Source organism: Otolemur garnettii, unplaced genomic scaffold (assembly GCF_000181295.1).
Source record: "Otolemur garnettii isolate 467f Iridium unplaced genomic scaffold, OtoGar3 scaffold00263, whole genome shotgun sequence".
Lineage (NCBI taxonomy): Eukaryota > Metazoa > Chordata > Mammalia > Primates > Galagidae > Otolemur > Otolemur garnettii.
The window spans coordinates 916,802-940,717 of NW_003852658.1; the positions used below are offsets into that span (position 1 = coordinate 916,802).

The 23,916-nt window shown below is 40.4% G+C and overlaps 1 protein-coding gene across 1 annotated transcript in view; it reads left to right on the plus strand.

The window, feature by feature from the left end:
- The first annotated feature begins 9,664 nt into the window (after positions 1-9,664).
- Positions 9,665-23,916, plus strand: part of VPS8 (VPS8, CORVET complex subunit) — a 271,667-nt gene continuing 257,415 nt past the window's right edge. The window contains exon 1 of the mRNA XM_023508657.1: positions 9,665-9,756. The gene's annotated coding sequence lies outside the window, so the exon portion shown is untranslated. The remainder of the gene's footprint in view (positions 9,757-23,916) is intronic.

Here is a 23,916-nt window from a genome sequence, read left to right on the forward strand (position 1 = left end):
GTACTATCATTAACAAACAGGAAGCTGGTGCCCAAAGAGGGTAGGTGAATGGCATGGAGTCACACAGCAAGCTTGTTGGCCAGGTTTAAAAGGCTTAAGCTACCTCTGAAATAGATTAAGCAGACATTTATGGAGACCCAACCAAATAGAAGATGGTTTACATAGGTCATTTAATTTAGTTTGAGCATACAAACAATATTCAGGTTAAATAATTTGCTTAGCATAGGGTGTAGCAGAGGCAGGATTTGAACCCAGATTCTATGCCTCTAACTAGTCATATTTCTCCTTTTTCCTTCAATGCCTGGGACTGGCCCTGAAACACAGTGCAAACAAGGCTTTTGTTCTCCAGAATTCCGTAGTTCTTCATGATTGAATCCCTAAATTTTTAGCCAGGCCGATAGCCACCCAGAATATAGACTACATTTTCTAGCCTCCCTTGCAGCTACAAGAGGGCCAATGATAAGTAAATGGGACTGGTGGATGCAGTTTCAGGAAAGAGTCTTTGAAGTGGGTAGGCATAACTCCTCTTTGCTGGAAGTTTCCAAAACAGGTCCCAGTGACCCCACTTTCTAGACGTCATACCCTTATATCACCTCCTCCCCTTGAATGTGGATTGGAACTAATGCTTCTAGCAAATAGGATGTAGCATAAAGCAATAAAAAGTCACTTCTAAGATCAACTTACAAAAGACTATGACTTCTGTATCTCACACTCTTGCTGGCTGATCATGCCCGCTTGGAGGAAGCAAGTGACCATGTTGTAAGCTGCCTTATGGAGAAGCCCACATGACAAGAAGCTGAAGGTGCCTCTGGCCAACAACTAGTGAGGAAATGAGGCCCTCCATCCAACAACCTGCAGCAAACAGAATCTTGCCAATAACCAGAGTGATCTTGGAAGCAGATCCTTTCCAATTTGAGCCTGGAGAGTTCTGTGGCTTGGGCCAACACCTTGGTTGTAGACTTGTGAGAAATCTCAACCAGAGGACCTAGCTAAGCCACACCTGGATCCTTCACTCACAGAAACTAAGAGGTAATGCATGTTGTTGTTTTAAGCCTCTAATTTTGGGGGTAGTTACACTGCAATAGAAAAAAAAATTTTTTTTAAGAGATAGAGTCTCACTTTATCACCCTCGGTAGAGTGCTATGATGTCATGGCTCACAGCAACCTCCAACTTCTGGGCTTAGGCGATACTCTTGCCTCAGCCTCCCCAGTAGCTGGGACCACAGGCACCTGCCATAACGCCTGGCTATTTTTTTGTTGCAGTTTGGCCAGGGGCTGAGTTTGAACCTGCCACCCTTTGTATATGGGGCCAGTGCCCTACCCACTGAGCCACAGGTGCTGCCCTGCAACAGAAAATTAACGTACCTTCCTCCTTCCTTTTCTCTTCCTTGCTAACTGGAAAATGGATATGATGATTTGAACAGACATCTTGGACCTTGGGATAGACTTGGGAATTGAGGCCTTATGTGGAGGAATAACAAGACAGAAGGAGTCTGAGTCTGGACCCAGCAGGATACTACTATTATTTTGAATTATCTTTTCATTCTCTGCTGCCTCTAAACTTTCCTTTTTGCTCTTAAGAGATAACGTGTGCCCTTTTATGTCATCAAGGCTATCTCCAGGCAAAATGGTAAAATGGGTTAAATTTGCTTTTGATGCCCTTGTTTCTGCATCGTCTATACTCTTTCCTTGACTTTTTTCCTTTGCCCAGTGCTTTTCAGTGCCTTCCAGCCCTGGACCTCCCTCTCCACTCTCTTTTTGTGATCGAGCTCTGGCAGGGTGCCCATGATGCCAGAACTCAGTTCAAAGGCTGATAAATGCTGTGCTAGTTTCCTCGCAGGAGTGTAGGAGGGGTGGCAAGGGTGGGGCTGGAAGACAAAACTCTCTAAGCAGATTTCAAATGATAGTGTTTCTGGAAGTGTGAAATTATCAGAAGAAGAAATGTTTTTACATCAAGAGATGCTGCACATTCTAGGTTTCTCTCAACTAAGTGCATGTGGGCTGCTACCTACTCTGATGCTAAAGGAAAGCAGGATGAGGAAAGGCACTGGAACGAGTTAGTGAAAGGCAGCCTGTTGTCAAGAACACAGAAGGATAGAGAATATAGATCCTATTCCTTTTCTGACTTTGAAAAGCAATTTATGAGTCCCCCCATTTTTGTTGCTATTCTAGTAATGTTTGAATATAAGATATTATTCTTGGTAAAGGTCAGAAGAATTTAGCCTTTTGAATGTGCATAATTTATTTCTATTCTGAATCTTATAAATATTGCATTTTTTAAATGTCTCTTCCATCTAAAGGATTCAGGGACTATCTCTGATCTGTATTTGTGATCCTGGCACCAAGCAGGGTGCTTGATACATAGTGGACACTCAATAAATTCTTGTGTTTGCTTTAAGGTGGGTTCTTTATTCCTTGATACCTACTCTGGGAAGCATTCTTAGGTCTATGCATGTGATAGCTCTTTCACACACAATTATGGACTGTCCTTGCAAAATTTGTTCATTTATTTAATAAGAATGTATGGAGCTCCTACTATATGCCAGACACTATTATAGACACTGGGAATACAACCACAAATGAACTAGAAAATGTCTTTGCTCTCATGATGCTTATGTACTAGTAGGGAAGACAGGAACTTAGATAAACAAAATATGTAGTATGCCAGATGATGATAATCATGTACTATAGAGAAAAATGAGACATAAGGGGTGGTTAGGGAGTGCTGGGGGGTGGGAAAAGGTGGTCAGGGAAGACTTCACTGAGGTGACCGTGGAAGCAGCAGCCTATGCCCCTGAGAACTCTGTGAGAGCCTCTACACTTCATAGCCTCCCTTGTAGCAAAGCAGGGCCAGACGGCTAGTCCTGGCCAATGGACTGTGAGCGGAAGGGGCACATGTCACTTTCAGACCAAGGCAACTCCGAGCCAGTGGACTTTCTCCAGCCCTCTCTTCTGCTGCAGAGAGCTTGGAAGACATTTGTCGAGACAAGAGTGTCACCAGATGGGAGGAAACTGGGTTCCTGACAAGTGGATAGAAGAGAGAACTCCTCCCTATCTTCTTCATATGTGCTGCCCTGACTAATGCAGTGACATTTGAGCAAAGCCTGAAGATGAGGGAGTAAGCCATAGGGTTATCTTAGGGGAAGAACATTCCAGGCAAAGAGAACATGAGACTGGCACCCGAACTAGCTTGAGTAACTTACAAATAATCAGTTTTACTTCGATACAGCTTACTTGGATGCTTTGACCCAATTAAAAACCTTGTACACTAGGGGGGTTTTTTGTTTGTTTGTTTGTTTGTTTTGGCCTCAAGCTGTCACCCTGGGTAGAGTGCTATGGTGTCACAGCTCACAGCAACCTCAAACTCCTGGGCTTAAGCGATTCTCTTGCCTCAGCCTCCCAAGTAGCTGGGACCACAGATGCCTGCCACAATGCCCAGATATTTTTTGGTTGTAGTTGTCATTGTTGTTTGGTGGGCCCGGGCTGGATTTGAACCCGACAGCTCTGGTATATGTGACTGGCGCCTTAGCCTCTTGATCTAAAGGCATCGAACTGGTTTTGGTTTTGGTTTTATGATTTTAATAGGCCTTTTTCTTTAGAGCAGTTTTAGGTTCCCAGCAAAACTGAGAGGGAGATACAGAGATTTCACACATACCACCTGACCAGCCCCCTTGCACAGGCTCCCGTGTTAATAACACTGGCCACTAGGTGCATGTTTGGTACAAATGATGAACCTGCACTGACACAGCATTACAGGATCATCGCCCAAATCTACAGTTTGCCTTAGGGTCACTCCCAGTGTTATACATTCTGTGGATCCAGACAAATTTATGATATGTATCCACCATTACAGTACCATACAGAGTAGCTTCACTGTCCCACAAATTCTGTACCTCAATCAGTTTCCTTTTTTAAAAAAAGGAGGAAAAGGCCAGCTTATTTTGTGATTGTGAGCAAAGAAAAACAACGACAACAACAACAAATTACCCACATCCTATGTTCTGCCTTTTGTCCCCAGGTACAGACATTTCTTTCCTTCAGGACAGATGTAGCTTCACTGCAAAGTTAATAGTGATGTTTGGATCATGGCTTCCCTCTTTCTTACCTTAGGGAGAGCTGGAGGAGTAGGGCTGGGTGGCAGGATACCATCCAAAGCAGCAGCCCTCGGGTAGAGCTCCCCTCCCAGCTCCAAGGCTCCTGTAGCTCACTGGGGATACCCCCCCCAATTGGCTTAATTTCTGCTAAGAACACCTTTAAAAATTCCATTCTAATCACTGTCTGCTTAACTGCTGTGTCTCACTTAAAGAGACAAGTTAAAAAATTCAAACATTCTAGGTGGCACCTGTGGCTCAAGGAGTAGGGTACTGGCCCCATATAATGGAGGTGGTGGGTTCAAACCCAGCCCTGGCCAAAAAACTGCAAAAAAAAAAAAAAAAAAATCAAACATTCTTCTGTCTAGGTTCATTGACTTATACAAACTTAACTTTGAAAAATGGTACATTTTGAGCCAAAACACACTCTCTGAACCCTAAACGTAGTATAGCTTTTGATACTCTTCCCAAAGAAAGAAAATTATAACCATATTCTTCATAGAAAAATTCCAATATGTAATATGACACCACTTTTACCTTAAAAAAAAAAAAACCAGTGACTATGTTCAGGTAATTACAAATGAAACTTCAAGAAAGTTCTCATATTAATGTTTCTCAAACTTGAATGTTGTTCAGATCCCTTATAAGGGGAAAAGCTTCTTGAAGATCGCTAGAGTTGGCTTACTCTATTTTTTGTAATGTTGCATATCATGTATATGTATGCAAATATAAAACTAAGGAAAGACCTATTTATGGAGGTCATATACATTAATAAAACCAAAACAAATTTATAAATTAAGTACATACTACGAACAACACTACCAAATGAGAAAATTCAAATTTATAATATTAATATAAGGAATGGCATTTTGCTGAAATCAAACTGTCTCCTTTAACATGAATATTGTACTGATTGTAATAGATAAGACCCATTTAACCATATACATGTGATGATTCACCTCTCCAACTGACCTCTGTCAGTATATCACAATATATAACTCAGCTATAACTTGATGTAACCACGTCATTTATTTTTAAAATTCTTCTCTGTTTCTTTTCCTCATAAGTCTGTAACAATTCACTTAGTACTATTTGCCAATCACAAATCCAAACACAGGCAGTGAAATTGCATTCCCAGAATAACTATAAAGGGTTGATAAATTTATAAAGATATTCTACTCCACTGGTAATCCAATACAAATTAAAATGAGAGGCCATTTTATCTGTGAAATTGACAAACCTTTTTTTAAAAAAGATAAAACAAATGCTGGTGGATATGGGCCATGGGAACCCTTGAGTATTTCTAGTGAAAATAAAAACTGGCCTGACCTTTCTGGAAAGCAATTTAATAGTGGTAAGAATTAAGAGCTTTCAAAGTCTTTGAATCAGAAATTTCACATACAGGTTTCTAGCCTAAGGAAACAATTTTAAAATGTGGGCAAAGTTTTCTGTAAAAGGATATTCAGTAATAAGGCAATGCTCTTATTAACAGTGAAAACTAGGAACCCCTCTCAATGTCGAAAATGGTGGGATAATAAAATAAACATTATGATCAATAATTATGTAGTCATTACAAATAATATGTGTAAACAAAAATTTTAATGACACCAGATAGTGCTTAGTATGTAACAGTGTCGGGGGGGGGGGAGCAGGAAACAGGCTAAATTATATATCATATAAAATACTGTATATTGTAACAGAGAAAATTCCCTGAAAAGGGGTAAAAAGTGTTTTCTATCTCTTCAAAACTCCCTTACCCTTTTTGAGAACCACAAGCTGCATCCTTGCCTTAGGCCAGTGGTCAGGAGGGACAGGGGAGTGTCCTTTGTTCTTTGTGCGACAGGAGATGGCTCTGGGAGTTGTCCAGCGGAGGTCACAAGCTGGTTTAAGCCAAAGAGGGGATTAATCAGAACCATCCCCTTTGAAAGCATTGTACTTCTGCTCAGAAGGAGGACACTGATATTTTGTGACCAGAGTCCTCATTTATTGGCAAATTAGTAAACTATTCTTTCCTTTTCCTCACACCACTTGTGGACTCAGGGACAAGTGCTAAACTTTTGGTAACAATGTAACTATATATTCTATGTAGTTCTAGTATGTCAAAAAAGTAAATATACAAAGAAAAAGTCCCAATGGAAATAAGTTGAAATGATAAGTGCCCCTTTCTAGAAAGTGGATAATTTTTGCTTTTTAAAAATTTCTTGAATTTCCCAAGTTTTCTCTAATAAGCATAATATTTTTATTTTATAGTTAACACAAAGGAAAGCAATTGACACTATTTCCCTGTGAACAGAGGGCTGTTGATCTGCAGAGGCTTTAGAGGCAATGTGGACCATCCTGAAATACTTATTGTGAGCTGAAATCAGCTGCTCTGCATCATTCATGCACATAGGTCCTAGGGAACTTTCCAGAACTACCCAGAATAAGTCTATGAGTGTCCTACAGATATTTCAAAAAGGTCAGTTGGCCATCTTCCCACCTCTCACGTGATAAACCTGCTCCCCAACTCTGCCCATTTCCTTTCTGCCCAATACTTTCAACAGCTCCCTGTGACATGGTCTCACTACCCTTCTTACCATCTTCTGCATAGTCTCCTGTTCAATAGTTTTCCTCTAAAAAATATACTAGGAACCAAAGGCAGTTTTCCAGATTTCTAAAGCACAGCTATAATCAGGACACTTCTCTGTTCATGATCCTCTGAAGGCTCTTTCCAGAAGAGCAGACCTTTAGCCTAGCATTCAATTTCTGCCTGGATGTGGTCCCAGGTCTTCCAGCCTCATATGCTATCCTACCTCTAACACCGTCTATGCTGAAGTCTTTATATTATGGGATACTCTGTATCAACTTAGTAGCCAGCATTAAAAAAAAAAAAAAGAGGCGGGCATGGTGGCTCAAGTCCATAATCCTAGCACTCTGGGAGGCCCTGGTGGATAGATTGCTTGAGTTCTGGAGTTTGAGACCAACCTGAGCAAGAGCAAGACCCCATCTCTAAAACTAGCTGGGCCTTATGGCAGGCACAGCTGTAGTCCCAAGATTCCCAGTAAAGCTACTGCAAGTCCCAAGTAGGTAATAGTCCCAGCTACTGGGGAGGCTGAGGCAAGAGGATATCTTGAACCCAAGAATTTAAGGTTGCTGTGAGCTAAGATGATGCCACAGCACTCTACCCAGGGTGACAGAGTGTGACTCTGTCTCAAAAAGATTAGAATAGAACAGAAAATACCAAGTTGCATTGTACATACAATGCAATTACTGTTTCAGGACATATACACACACACACATACATACTGTGTGTATGTATATAATATGATAGGTCATGGCTGAAATATATTTCTTTTCTTTTTCTTTTTGAGACAGAGCCTCGCTTTTTTGCCCTCAGTAGAGTGCTGCGGCATCACAGCTCACAGCAACCTCAACTCTTGGGCTCAAGTGATTCTCTTGCCCCAGCCTCCCTAGTAGCTGGAACTACAGGTGCCCACTACAATGCTCGGCTATTTTTGTTGTTGTTGTTTAGCAGGCCCAGGCTGGGTTTGAACCCACCAGCCAGCCCCGGAGCATGTGGGACCACTAAGCTACAGGTGCCCAGCCTGAAATATATTTCTTATTGTGGGAGATGATTAAAGAAGTTTGAAAGCCACTGCCAATGCCTCAGCCGCATCAGTCCCCAAGTTTGCTTTGGACTAACTTTGATCCCTCTGTTCCCTCAGCTAGTATTCTCCCTGCTCTTGCCTACTGAAATCCTTCAAGGTCCTGATAAGATACCCGCTCTTGGCTCGGCGCCTATAGCTCAACCGGCTAAGGCGCCAGCCACGTACACCTAAGGTGGCGGGTTCGAATCCCCAGCCCGGACCCGCCAAAACAACGATGGCTGCAACCAAAAATAGCCGGGCGTTGTGGCGGGCACCTGTGGTCCCAGCACTTGGGAGGCGGAGGCAGGAGACTCGCTTGAGCCCAGGAGTTGGAGGTTGCTGTGAGCTGTAATGCCACGGCACTCTGCCCAGGGGGACAGCTTGAGGCTCTGTCTCAAAAAAAAAAAAAAAAAGATACCCGCTCTTCCCTGAAGTGTACCACCCTTTCTCTTCATCCGTGATTTTAAAATTGTGGCTCAAAGCCTTTCTTTATATTACTCAAAACAGCCTGGCCTGTTGTGATGTCCATATACAGAGGCCTTAGACAAAGAACACCTTAGGGCAGGCCTGTGTCTTACCCACCTCTGGGTCCTCCAAAGGACTAAAGTAGTGAAACTGGTTAATGCTCAATAAATATCTGCCAAACAGAATACTTTCTTCCAAGAGCACCTTCTGGGGTTCTTCTTCCTACTTTCCTAACCATACTCCAGTAGATCAGAGATCTCTGTCCTAGGGCCAATGTTATGATCACTCTAAGAGCCAGTCTGTAGGAAAGCTTTCATATTTCTTCAGGATCAATAAGATAAATAAACATATGTTTTTATCAATTTTAAAGATGTCTTCTTTATTTGAGAGTGCGGTGTGGCACCTGTGGCTCAGAGAGTAGGGCGCCAGCCCCATATAGCAAGGGTGGCAGGTTCAAACCTGGCCCCGATCAATAAAACTGCAACAACAAAAATAGCCGAGCTCGGGAGACTGAGGCAAGAGAATCCCCTAAGCCCAGGGTGATAAAGTGAGACTCTGTCTCAAAAAAATAAAAGTGTGGCACTCTCATGTTTTTGTTTTTAAGAGGTGTTTTGGAGGAAGCAATATTGACAATATGTCAGAAGATAATAGTTGGTTTTTAGCATATGCTTGCTTATTGTCTTTATTTGACAAAATAATAAACCGTCAATTCTGTGTTCGTCTTTCTTTAAAAAAAAAAAAAGGCTTAAAAATGTATTTTACTGGGCCATGCCTGTGGCTCAGGGAGTAGGGTGCAAGCCCCACATACTGGAGGTGGTGGGTTTAAACCCAGCCTCGGTCAAAAAAAGAAAAAATATATATATTTTACTGATTTCAAACTCCAAAAGCCAGGGAATCAACTGCCCTTTCTGGTCTGGTTGCAAATAGGTTCACTTTTTTAAAGGCCAGATGAACTCACGGGCTGAATTTATTAGAGGAATTCATAGGCTGGAAGAGACTTTCTCCTCTCTCCTAAAGGAGTGCTATTTAGGCTCGGCACCTGTGGCTTAAGCAGCTAAGGCGCCAGTCACGTACACCTGAGCTAGCGGGTTCAAATCCAGTCCCACCAAACAACAATGACGGCTGCAACCAAAAAACAGCTGGGCGTTGTGGCGGACGCCTGTAGTCCCTACTACTTGGCGGGCGGAGGCAGGAGAATCAGCTTGAGCCCAGAAGCTGGAGGTTGCTGTGAGCTGTGACGCCACAGCAGTCTACCTAGGGCAATAGCTTGAGGCTCTGTCTCCAAAAAAAAAAAAAAAAAAAGGAGTGCTATTTATTAGTCTGTGCTCCTCCTCTGACATCTCCACTCTCCAGGTCCTGATTTATCATCCATTTATTTACTCTAAGGGGTGAGATGGGCTATCACTTTAAGGGGCGGGTTTAGAGGCGCGGACCGCCCAGGAGGGAGGGAGGTGAGACGAGGAAAGCGGAAGTGTAGCCGCTAGTGGTAGCTACTGCGCGTGCGCGAGGTTAGAGCGGGGCGGGGGTGCGTCACGTGGGCCGGGGGTCCTGGACCGGAATGGCTGCTAGCTCCGGTAACGAATCTTCTGAATTCGTGGGGAAGTGACAGGACGAAGGGGCTGAACTAAGGGTGAGAGTAGAGCGCGCGCTAGGTCTCTGAGCCCCGGCCCCTTGCCCCACGCGACGGCGGCGCGATCTCTGGAGCTGACAGAGATCAGCTGTGACGCCGGCCGGGCGGTGTTTAGTTTGGGGTGGAGGGGCGTGTACTGCATGTGGCCCGGAACTGGGCCAGGTAGTTTCCACTTTTGGTTTCAAATGAATGTGAAACTGAGGGACAGGTGTGCCCGCTACCCACCGTTGTGAGACGAGGAGGCGGGTGACACTCGCTCCCCTACTTCCCGGGCGGAACAGGTGGGCAGCCCGCCTTTCCGGCCTTGGGAACAAGTACTGTAGACTCCGCCATTCTCCGAGGAGGATTAGATGGGGCGTCCACCTCTTAGGATTAGTGCTCAACCTTTGAGACTGGTTCCACTTTGTCTTCGCCTGCAAAGTGTGCCCCAGAATGAGGACAACCGCCTGAAAAGTGGCTCCTGTACTTTCATTAGTTCTCCAAAGCGCACTTGGGGAGGGAGGGAAGCGCTGCCTAGAGTGTTTGAGTGTACCAAATACGTGTGCTTCAAAGGGTAGGGTGGGATGAGGCAGGGTCAGTGAGAGGTTCCATGACCCGGGGTTATCAAGAACAACTGGGTGCCTTTTTTTTTTTTTTTAACTGGTCAGGCCCCCTCCATCTCCTCCACTCCTTATTAGAATGGACAGAAGTCTGTGTCCTCTGCTCTACTCACCCTCTACCACACTCTTCTCTCCCCTCTTTAAAAAGAAAGAAAAAAAACCCAGACTGAGCAAAACAAGCATGGATGTTAGCTTGTGATGTTAACCCTAGTCCAGATATCTGTGAGATAATTACGTTATTTGGCTGTGTGTGCGTGACAATGAGTGAGATATATCTAAATGGGGTTGGAGGAGCTCCACTTAACTTGTGTAAGACATGGTTAAATTGAAGCAGAGGATAGGTTTTGAATCTTCTCGTAATAGCTGGCCTGTTCCATGTAGTAAAAAGTGGGAAACATTTCTGGTCATGGTCAACCAGTCATAGTTACATGTGAGATAATTCTTTCCAGAGCTCTAACAGAATAATATGTTGATTTTTCTTAATGTATTTCCTTTGTATCTAGGTTATCATCAACAGATGGATGTTTTCTATTTTCCAGGGGACATTTTGGTGATTCTTAGTTATATCCTGCTGTTTTACAAACGTTTCAACCATTGTTTTGGTTTTTTTTTTTTTTTTTTGAGACAAAGTCTCACACTGTCCCCCTGGGTAGAGTACTGGGCATCATGGCTCACAACAGCCTCAAACTCTTGGGCTTAAGCAGTCTTCTTGCCTCAGCTGCTCAATAGCTGGGACTATAGGCACCTGCCTTAATGCACAGCACTAGTTTTTCTGTTTTTAGTAGAGATGGTCTTCCTCTTGTTTGGGCTGGTCTCAACTCCTGAGCTTAAGCAATCCACCTTTCTCAGCCTCCCAGAATCCTGGGATTACAGGCATGAGCCACCGTGCCCGGCCTATAACTATATATATATTTGTAGGATCAGTCTGTTCTGTTCTTAACTGTATCTTGAATTAATGTTTAGATTGTCTTCATTCTATGTAACACGTAAGTGCATTCTGTGTTTTAGCCAGGAACTACAGATTTATGTTAGATTTCTCTTTATTATGAATTACTTCTGGTAACAGTTGCACTTTTTTTAGTCAGGGTTCTCTCTATTGCAAGTGACAGAAACTCAGTTCAGGTGATCTTAAGTAGAGAGATTTATCAGCTCACAAACCTAGAAAGGGCAGGGATGTCTCTAACTTCAGGGACTCAATGATGTTCTTATCTCTTCCTTTATCTAAAGGACCACTGATTCCTCAGTTCCCTATCTCTGCTTCTCTAATTGCAAGCCTCATTCTGTCCTTATACAGTCATGCATTGCTTAGGGTATACATTCTGAGACAGTCATTTTTCTTGTCCTTTGAACAGCGTAGGAGACCAAGGCTATATGGTCTCCTATGTACCTAGGTAGCTAGCTATGTACCTAGGCTATATGGAATAGCCTATTTCTTGTAGTCTACACACTTGTACAGCGTGTTACTACACTGAATACTGTAGGCAACTGTAACACAATAATAAGTATTTGTGTATCTAAACCTAGAAAAGGTACGATAAAATTGCAGTTTAAAATATAAAAAATGGTACACCTTGACAGGGCACTTACTATACATGGAGCTTGTAGGACTGGAAGTTGCTGTGGGTAAATCAGTGAATGCGTGGTGAGTGAATATGAAGGTCTAGGACATTACTGTACATCAGGCTACACTAAATTTATCATTTTTTTCTTTCAATAGTAAATTAACCTTAGCTTACTGTCACTGTTTTACTTTATAAACTTCTTAATTTTTAAAAACTTCTTGACTCTGTAGCAATAACACTTGGCTTAAAATAGACATTATTGTACAGCTGTATAAAATATTTTCTTTATATCCTTATATTAACTTTTTCTCTGTTTACATTTTTTTTAAATTTTATTTTTAAGCTTTTTTTGGTAAAACTGATACACAAATACAAACATTAAATAGGCCACCACAGGGTCAGGATTATCAGTATTCTAGGGTCAAGTAAGCAGCCCATCCCAGTACATGGCACTGTCGTATCTCTTCCGCCTCCATATTTTGTTCCACAGGCAGGTCTTTAGGAGCAATAAGAGACGTGGAGCTGTCCTCTCCTGTGATATAGAGGTCTTCTCTTGGAATATCTCCTGAGGGACCTGCCTAAGGGTGTTTTACAGTTACCTTAAAAAAAAAAAATAAGTAGGAGGAGTGCACTGTAAAATAACAATAAAAAGTACATTATAGTATATACATAATCCAGTAACACAGTTGCTTATTATCATTATCCATTACTAGGTATTATACATAATTGTATGTGCTATATTTTTATTCTACTGGTAGTGAAGTAGGTTTGTTTACACCAGCATCACTACAAACATGTGAGTAATGCTCTGTGGTATGACATTATGTCAGCTATGTCAGTGATAGGAATTTTTCAGCTCCATTATATGTAATCTTCTGGAACCACCATTGTATATGTGGTACGTGGTTGACTGAAATAAGTGGTGCCTGACTGTGCATAAAAGACATGACTACGGATAGTTCATAAGTTACATCATTCAAGCTTAAGCAGCCCAGAGTGAAGAGAAAACTCCTTCCTCTAGTATTTACAATTCCAGGAAAGGACCGTGATTGGCTAGATTGTACACAAGAATGTCATGTGACTACTCTTCTGGAGGCAGATAGGTTTCTTGCTTGCCACTGCTGCCAAAATCATGTGGTTGGAGTGGAGTAGAAGCAGTATTGTAAAGCAAAGATGGTGATGGTGCTGGGTTGTTGTAACCTTTGTTTTTTCCTTTGCAGTTTAGCAAGAAGCTTCCAGTGTCCTCTTGCTCTTTCAAAAAAAAAAAAAAATCTCTTGTGACTCAACGACCTTCTTGACCAAACCCAACCAAGAGAAATTGAGATGACAGTTTAATTAATTGGAAATTAATAAAGAAGGCCATCATCTTAGCCTATAATTGAGTAGAATACTATCTTTTGTGTATTTAACCTATAAGAATCCACCTCCTACAGAGGGCCCACATAAGGCCCAGGTGCTTTTTATGAGGCGTTCTATGAGACTGGGGTGGATCTTTCAAGAGAGACTCATAGTAATAAAAACTTAAGGAACTATTCCTTCCCCCCACTGTTCTTTTTTAACATTTGTTGTTCTATATATACTTCCTAAGTTTAAATGATCACTCATTTCAATTAGGTATTTACCAAGAGAAACAGAGAGGTTTGGGTTTTTTCATTATGGCAGCCCCAAGCACTGTGGGTTATGTGAATTAGTTACATAATTGTGTTTATTCTTGGAAAGAAATTCTAGGGTCAAGTAAGCAGCCCATCCCAGTAGGTAGTACTGTCACATCTAACACAGGCTTTGTTTCTAAAGTCCATGAGTAAGGTGAAAATTGAGTATCCTCAAAGTACTCTAGAAAAGTACCCTTGGAGTCATATCAGAGGCTGACATATATGGTCTCTCAGGAAGTCCAACGTAGTTTTTGCTCCATGTTGGAACAGCACACTGTTGTTTTGAGCACCAGTGAAGTAGATTGCTTGTGTATGAGGCACAGAGGAACTGAGACTAACTGAAAGAAGAGAAACTGTCCGTCTCCTATTCCATGCTCACCGTGAAGCATACAGTGACCGAGTGGAATGGTTTGCAGAGTCTCTGGAACTATGTGAATCATTTTTTTCCTTTCCCTTTGCTGAAAATAGTTGAATTCTTGTAAATTGAATGGATATATTTCCACTGTTTGCATCTTGACCTGTAGGCTGAATTAATGTGAAAGAGCCTAAAACATCTGAGATTGTGGCATTTGTGTCATGTTATACGTGAACTAAATGACCATTTAAGTCAATCTTAGGTATTTGAAAAAAATGCAAAAAATGGAACTTGTTCAGGTGAGAGGTGCTTTGGAGCAGAGTGACTAGCCCTGTTTTCTATCAGATGACCAGAACTGCTATTTGAGGCTTTGGAAGCCAGTGATGCATCTTGTTTGACTGCTTACCTAGGGAGGGAGAGATGATTGATTAGCTACTGTATAATTAGGCACTGAGGATATAGTGATGAACGAGGTAGATTTGGCCTTTGTGCTCATGAAACCTGCATTCCAGTTAGAGGCAAGGAATGGTGTTTCAGGCAGTGAAGAAATGATTACAGGGTAATACAGTAATGAAAGAGGAGAATGATGTTATGGGTACATGTGAGCAGGGAACCTAACCTATTTGAGGAGGATAGAAAGGGCTTTTTTTTTTTTTTTTGAGACAGAGTTTGAAGCTGTCGCCCTGGGTAGAGTGCCGTGGCATCACAGCTTACAGCAACCTCAAACTCTTGGGCTCAAGTGATTCTCTTACCTCAGCCTCCCAAGTACCTGGGACCACAGGTGCCCGCCACAATGCCCAGCTATTTTTGTTGTTGTTGTTGCAGTTGTCGTTGTTGTTTTAGCTGGCCTGGCCTGGGCTGGGTTCAAACCTGCCAGCCTCAGTGTGTGTGGCAGGCGTGTTACCCACTGAGCTATGGGCGCCGTCTGAAGGGGCTTTTTTTGAGGAAATTTTGGCTAATACCGATAAATGTGACCTGCAGTGGTTGACAAGCCTGATTACATAGAAATAGAGGTCAGTTATAACGTGACTTATTATGGCATGGCTTCCTGTGTGCTGTGAGTTAAATAAGTATCCTCTGAAGCTTAGCATTTACAGGTAATAAAACATAGATTTAACTCACAATACAGGTGTATTCCTATCTTCCAATTCTTGTGTTAATCAGCAGATATTTATTGAATGTCTACATAACTATGCAAGTCAGTGGGCCAAGTGATGTGGAGTATACAAAGAAGCATGGCCCCTTTTTATTGTATAGCTGAGGAGAAAAGACATAGTTATATGTTAAGTTAACTAATGTATCAAAATGGGGAAAGTGCAAAGTGTTCTGAATTCAGAGGGTGGTTAGGGAAGAAGGGAAAAGAGGTCATGTGCGAATCTTATTCGAACAGTGCCTAGAAGGAAAGAAGGAATTTACATAAATGGAGAGGAAAAGAAAAGGAAAGGAATATCAGCTTGAGCAGACAGAGGGAAGGTTGTTTTCGAAGGCTCCTGAGTGCACAGTTTGTGGAGGAAGGAGGGTCAGCTTGTGTGATGTTTGGAGTCATAGGCTTAGAATTTGGAATTTTATTCTGTAGGCATTGGTGAGCTGTTAAAAGTGAGGCCATTTGCCAGAGAAAGATATTAGATCTAAAAGAAGTTAATTGTGTATTCTTTTTCTTCACAAATCACAAGAGACAAAACAAAACAAAGAAATAGAAAATACTTGGATTGGGAAGGCCAGAAACAACATATAACATTGTTTCCAAATCATGATTTCATGATGTCTTTCTATTATATATAGTAAATTAATACAAAAGGATTTGATTTCACTACAATGTGAAAAGCACCTTACATGTCACTTTTAGGAGGAAAAGAATGCCAAGAAACTAGACATGATCTTGAAACTTGAAAAGAGTTGGGAATAAACATTTGCCAAAGTTAAAAAATCCATTAAAAGAGTTTTGCATTAACCTGGCCTAATGTAGGTCACATTGTAGAGATATCATTTAGTTGGCCAATGTCATAATAGGGTCATTGGTGTTTTTATGGTACATATCTTTTTTAATGGTCCTTAAATCTATTATTCATTGGTTGAAAGTAGCCTTGTTAATTAAGAGGAAATAACCTTTGAGAATCATCAGGATGTCAGATAATCTTAAGTCTGAACTATTAAAATATTAGTTTGTCATCACTCAGAAGAGGACAGCATAATAGGTAATCATGATTCTGTGACATACATTTCCTATTAGGTTAATCTGATTTCATTCTAGTAGACACTAATAAATAGTTGATGTAACTTGTTCTGTTATCTCATGTGCTATCTGGCAGCATCCCCTTACGAACTATAACAACGCTAGATTGCATGATGGCTGGGCGAAGAGCTAGTTGTAGAATTCCATCCCAAGAGGAATTTATGCATAGTTCATTATGAGCCTTTGTACTAGGGTAGCACTTAAGTGATATCTGAAGCAGTATCTGCGTCAAATGTGTAATGGTAAGCATTATATATTGAAAATTTCATCATTAGTGCATATATTGGAATGAAGAGCTTGCTTAAAAAATATGTGGGCAACACCAACTGACAAAGGAGCGATTAGTATTTCAGAATGTTGGAGGTGTGGCCAGAGACAAATTAATTGAAATTTGTTACTACAGTTGACCCTCAAACAACTCAGGAGTTAAGGCATGCTGACCCCCCCCCAACAAAATTCAAGTATAACTACTTTTGACTCCCTAACAATACCTACTAATCAATAGTAGGTAATACTGATCACCTACTATTGATTAGAAGCCTTACTGGTAACATAAACAATTAGTTAATACATATTTTGTGTGTTCTACATATTATATTATATTGTATTCTTATAAAGAAGTAAGTTGAAGAAAGTGTTATTAAGAAAATCATAAAGAAAAAATACATACATTGATTAAGTGGAAATGGATAATCACCATGATCTTCATCCTTGTATTAATATTGAGTAGACTAAGGAGAAGGAGGAAGAGGATGGGTTAACCTTATTGTCTCATGGGTTGCAGAGGCAGAAGAATATCAGTGTGTAAGAGAACCCACACAGTTCAAACTCATGTTGTTCGGGTGTCTACTGTACATTCATTTCCTATTGTTGCAATAACCATGAATTTAGTGGCTTGAAACACTACATTGGTTCAGATTTACTATTTTATAGTTCTGTGTTTCACAAGTCTGACATCAGTCTCTCTAAAATCAAGGTATTGAGATGGCTTTAAGTCTTTTTGGGGACTCTCTCTGATGCTGCTTCTGTTGTTGTATCTCTTCTCTCTCTGATACTCTTCTGTCTCTGCCTTCCACTTCTTTTTTTTTGAGACAGAGCCTCAAGCTGTCCCCTTGGGTAGAGTCCTGTGGCATCACAGCTCACAGCAACCTCCAACTCCTGGGCTCAAGCGGGTCGCCTGACTCAGTCTCCCAAGTCTCCCACTTTTAAGGACACTGTGATTACATTGGACACACCTGGCTAATGAAGAATAATCTGTCTCAGGCTTCTCATTTAATCACACTGGTAGAAACCTTTTTGCCATATAAAGTAACATATTCACAGGTTCCACAAGTTAGAACTGGCATCATTGGGCGCCATTAATCTGCCTACAGCCTGGAGGTTAATGGCTCAATTAATTTCTGAAAAATTCACTGAAACTGCTCTAGTGAACATTCCCTTTCAAAAAATCTGAGCATGACGGCTTTTTGATTCATCTGGTCTATTTGGGTTGGAAAAATTTTCTGGCTAACATGAAGAAAGGAATAACTGCTGCCACATGACAAAAAAGGAACTAAGTAAGGGGACATGGTTGGCTTTGCTGATGACATGTAGACTTATACAGATGTTAAAAAAAACCGTGATTTTAGTTTATTTTTCTTAGAATTCTTTTCTTTTTTAAAATTTCAGATCAATGTGAGGGTACCAGTGATTAGGCTCCGTTGTTTGCATGTGTAAGGTAAAGTCTGAGTTGCAGTTGTTTTCTTCACCCAGGAAGCATGCCATGTGCTCACGAATTGTTCCCTTTTTATGGAAACTTGCCGAACCATCCCCTTCTTCTTGAATTTCATTGAGCTTTTCTCTTAAGTTAGCACTTAGTTGTTATTCTCCTAGATTCAATTTAGTATTGAGGACATGTGATGCTTGTTTTTCCATCATACTTAGGAGAGTGTTCTCCCTGTCCATCCAGGTTGTTACAAGATATACTAAATCTCCATGTTTTTATAGCTGAATAGTATTCCATGGTATACGTATACCACAGTTTAGTAATCCATTCATGGGTTGAAGGGCATTTGGGTTGTCCACATCTTTGCAATTGTGAATTGGGCTGCTATAAACATTTGAGTGCAAATGGTAAAATGACTTTTTTGTCTTGTGTGGATACCTAGTAATGGGATTGCAAGATCAAATGGAAAGTCTACTTTTATTTCTTTGAGGACTCTCCATGCTACTTTGCATAAAGGTTGTACCAATTTCCAGTTTCACTAACACTGCATGAGTGTTCCCTTCTCTTCTTACCCACACCAGCTCCTGTTGCTTTGGGACTTTATAATGTGGGCCATTATCTATCATTAGGGTGATGATATCTCAAGGTGGTTTTAATTTGCATTTCTCTTATAGAGACAATGAACATTTTTTTCATGTGTTTGTCAGCCATTTGTCCTCAAGAGAAAAGTTCTGTTCCTGTCTGTTACCTAGTTTTTAATATGGTCATTTGTTCTTTTTTGTTGTTGATTTGCTTGAGTTCTTTGCATGCAAAATCTTCATCCACTTTGAAGGTTGTCTCTTTGTTTTGTTGATTGTGTCCTTAGCTGTGCAGAAACTTCTTAACTTTATCAGGTTCCCTTTATTTTTGCTGTTGCTGTGATTGCCTTTGGGGTCTTCCTCATAAATTCTTTCCCAAAGCCAATATTATTATGAGTTTTTCCCACACTTTCTTCTGGAGTTTTTATAGTCTCATTCTTAGATTTAAATCTTTTATCTGTAATGAGTTAATTTTCATCAGTGGTGACAGGTGTGGGTCTAAATTCAGTCTTTTACATGTGGCTAGCCAGTTTTCCCAGCACCATTTTAAAATAGAGATTCTGTCCCCCAGTGTATGCTTTTGTTTGCTTTGTCAAAAATCAGATGATTTTTGAGGCTGGTTTCATCTCTGCATTCTTTTTTCTGTTCATAGATCTATGTCTCTGTTTTTATGGCAGTACCATGCTGTTTTGATCACTATATATAGACTTGTAGTATAACCCAAAGTCTGGTAAGGCGATGCCTCTAGATTGCTTCTTTGTAGAATTATGTTGGCTATTTGAGGTTTTTTTCTGGTTCTGTATAAACCATAGAACTATTTTTTTGAGATTTTCGAAGTATGACATTGAAATTTTAATGGGTATTACATTAAATCTATAGATTACTTTGGTATTACAGACATTTTAACAATGTTGATTCTTCCTAGCCATGAGTTTGGTATGTTTTTCCATCTGTTAACACCCTCTGCTATTTGTTTGTTTCTTTCTTTTTTTAAAAATTAATACGAGGGTACACATTTTTAGGTTACCTTGTTTTCAATACTACTGTAAAATTAAAGTTGTAGTAGAGCCCTTCACCCAGCGGGTGTGCTGAACACCCTCACCTTGTGTATGATAGATGAGATCTCACCAATTGCCCTCCTTCCTCCTGCCAGGTGCCTTCCTTTTCTGCAGTTTCTTTACTCAGTATTTCATAGTTCTCTCTATAGAGATCCTTCACATACTTAGTTAAGCATATTTCCAAGTATTTAATTTTCTTTGCTGTTACTGTGAAGGGTATATCATTGATTTGATTTTCAACTTGCCTGACGTTGGCATTTATGAAGGCTACTGATTTGTGAACACTGATTTAATATGCCGAGATGTTGCTGTATTTCTTGATGACTTCCAGGAGTCTCATGGTTGAATTGTTGGGATTTTCTATGTGTAAGATCATATCAGGAAAGAATGATAGTTTGACTTCCTCTGTTCCAATTTGGATACACTTGATATTCTTCTCTTGCTTGATTGCATTAGCTAGGACTTCCAGCACTATGTTGAATAGTAATGGTGATAGCAGGCATCCTTGTCTGATTTCAGTTTTAAGCAGAAATGCTTTTCCTCATTCAGTATTATATTGGTTGTTTGATGTAGATGGCTTCTATCAGTTTAAGAAATGTCCCATCTCACCAATTTTCTTGTGTTCTTGTCAAAAAAGGATGTGAATTTTGTCAGATGGCTTTTTCTGCATCTATGAGAGGATCATACGATTTCTAGTTTTACTTCTGTTTATGTGGTGAATTACATTTACGGATTTGTGTATATTGAACCATGCTTGATGATTCCAGGGGTGAAGCTCACTTGGTCATGATGAATTATTTATTAATGTAAGCTGAATTCTGTTTGGTAAAATTTTCTTGAGAATTTTTTGCATCAATATTCATTAATGAAATTGATCTGTAGTTTTCTTTTTTTGTTGTGTCCTTTTCTGGTTTTGATATCAGGATGATATTTGCTTCATAGAAAGAATTGGGGAAGAATTCCATCCTTCTAATGTTTTGGAATAGATTCTGCCATATAAGTAGGAGCTCTTATTTGAAGGTTTGGTAGAATTCTGGTGTGAAACCATCTGGTCCAGGACTTTTTCTTGTTGGGATCTTTTTGTTTGTTTGTTTTTGAGACAGAGTCTCACTTTGTCACCCTTGGTAGAGTGCCTTGGTGTCAGCTCAAAGCAACCTCAAACTCTTGGGTTCAAGCTGTTCTTTGGCCTCAGCCTCCCCAGTAACTGGGATTATAGGTGCCCACTACAATGCCTAGCTATTTTAGAGATGGGGTCTTGCTCTTGCTCAGGCTGGTATCAAACCTGTGAGCTCAGGCAATCCACCCACCTTAGCTTCCCAGAGTGCTAGGATTATAGGTGTGAGCCACCATGGAAGCTTTTTTATAGTTGTTACAATTTCAGTGTTTGATATTGGTCTATTTAAGAATTCTATTTATTCCTGGTTGAGTCTAGGGAAGTAGGCCAGGAATTGGTCCATTTCCTCCATGTTTTCAATTTTTAGGTCATAGAGTTTTTTTGTAGTATTCAGTGAAGATCTTTTCTGTCTCTGTGGTATCTGTTGTTATTTCCCCCTTTTTTTGTCTCTGAGCTTATCTTGCTTTTCTGTTTCTAGTTAATCTAGCCAATGGCTTATCAATTTTATTTATCTTTTCAAGAACCCACATTTTGTTCTGTTAACTTTCTTAATTGTTACATTTCTTGTAACAAGAATGTAAATTTTCTTAATTTTTTTAATTTTCTGAATTGTTCACAATTTCATTTAGTTCTAATTTTGATTATTTCTTTTCTTTTGCTAGGTTTGGGATTGGATTGTTCTTCCTTTTCCATTTCTTTGAGGATGGAAAGAAACATTTCTGTTTTCTGGATGTGGGCATCAAATGAGATATTTTTGCTGTATTCCACAGGTTTTGATAGTTTGTGACTTTGTTGTTATTTTGTTTGAAAAATCTAATAATTTGTTTCTTTATCTCCTCCTTGACTAAGTTTAGTTTCCATGACTTTGTGTGCAGATGAAGGTGTCTGTTGGAGTTGAGTTCTACTTTTATTCTATTGTGGTTCATAAAGATGCAAGGCATAATTTCTTTTCTTTTAAATTTGTTGAGGTTTGATTTGTGTCCTAGGATATGATCAATTTAGGAGAATTATGAGAAGAATATATACTCAGTATACTCAGTAGTATTGGGGTGAAATGTTCTATGTATGTCTGTTAAGCCCATTTGTTCTAGTGTTGTGTTTAAGTCCATCATCATTTCTTTGTTTAGTTTCTTTTTGGAGAATTTGTCCATTTCTGTGAGTGGAATATTGAAGTCCCCAGTAATTATGGTGTAGGTTATCATATTGTTCATACCAAGTAGAGTTTGTTTTATAAATCTGGGAGTGTTTAAGTTTGGTGCCTAAATATTTAGAATCAAAATGTCATCTTGTTGTGTTGTTCCCTTGACCTGTATATAGTGTCCATTTTTATCTTTCTCTGCTTTCATTGCTTTAAAGCCAATTGTATCTGCAAATAAGATTGCAACTCCAGCTTTCTTCTTATTTCCATTTGCCTGAAATACTGTTTTCCAGTATTTTTTTCCAATGAGATTGTTTTCCAGTCCTTCTCCCTGAGTCTTATTTTGTCCTTTGGGGTTAGATGTATTTCCTGAAGATAGCATAGACTTGGCTAATACTTTTTTATCTGGTTAGCCAGCCTATGCCTCTTCAGTGGGGAATTCAACCCATTCATGTTTATTGAGAGAATTGATAAGTGGCGTGAATTCCTATTCAACTTGTTTTGTGGAGGTCTGTTGCCTTTTTTTTTTTTTAATCACTTGATCCATTGTGGAAGCTAGGCTTTGTCCTTTAGCTTTCAGAGTCTTTACTTTGCTGGTGGTCCGTTGTATTGGTCTGCATAAAGTAGTAGTCTGAATATTTCCTGCAGAGCTGGTTTTGTAGTGGCAAATTTCCTCAAATGTTTGCTTGTCAGTAAAAGATTTGATTTTTCCATCAAATATGCTACTTAGTTTTGTAAGATACAGAATCCTAGGCTGGCAGGTATTTTGTCTGAAAAGATTGAATGGGGGAACCCACTTCCTCTGGCTTATAATGTTTCATCTGAGAAGTCAGCTTGATGACTTTGCCTTTGTAGGTCACATGCTGCTTGCAGAATTTTCTCTTTTGACTTTGGCCAGGTTAATTACTATGTGTCTAGGAGATGGTCTGTATGAATTCATTTGACTCGGGGTTCAATATCTATAGTTGGTGAACATCTGAATCTTTGGCAATGCTTAGGAAGTTTTCAGTTATGCTATCATCAACTAGATCTTCCTTGCCATTATAATTCTCTTCTTTAATGATATCTATAATTTGTGTGTTTGTACACTTTGCATAGTCCCATAATTCTCTTAAGAGATTGTTCTGCTTTTACTCTCTTCTTTTCTGCCTCTTTGTTTTTCATTTATTATTATTATTATTTTATTTTTTTTGAGACAGAGTCTCACTTTGTTTCCCTTGGTAGAGTGCCATGGCATCATAGCTCATAGTAACTTCAAAGTCTTGGGCTCAGGTGATTCTTTTGCCTCAGCCTCCCTAGTAGCTGGGACTACAGGTGCCTGCAACAACACCCAGAGATATCTTATTTTTAGATGGAGTCTTGCTCTGGCTCAGGCTGGTCTCAAATGCGTGAGCTCATGCAATCCACCTGCCTCAGCCTCCTAGTGTGCTAGGATTACAAGCATGAGCCACCACACCTGGCCTTTTTTTTTTTTGCCTCTTTAAATGACTGGGTAAGTTCGAGAGTCTTGTCTTCAACATTTGAGATTGTTTCTTCTTTGTGACTTAATCTGCTGTCGAAACTTCTATTACATTTTGCAACTCCCTGAATAACTTATCTATTTTTTTAATCTCTGTATATTCTTTCTAATTTTGTCCATATCCTTGGAGACTTCATCTTTTATTTTGTTAAATTCTTGGGTCATGCCAATCATGATGGCTCATGTCTGTAATCCTAGCACTCTGGGAGGCTGAGGCAGGTGGGTTGCCTGAGCTCAAGAGTTTGAGGCCAGCCTGAACCAGAGCAAGATCCCTGTCTCTAAAAATAACCAGGCATAGTGGCAGGTACCTGTAATTCTAGTTACTTGGACCAGCTAAGGCGCCAGCCACGTACACCTAAGGTGACGGGTTCGAATCCCCAGCCCGGACCCGCCAAACAACAATGATGGCTGCAACCAAAAAATAGCCGGGCGTTGTGGCGGGCGCCTGTGGTCCCAGCTACTTGGGAGGCGGAGGCAGGAGACTCGCCTGAGCCCAGGAGTTGGAGGTTGCTGTGAGCTGTAATGCCATGGCACTCTACCCAGGGGGACAACTTGAGGCTCTGTCTCAAAAAAAAAAAAAAAATTCTAGTT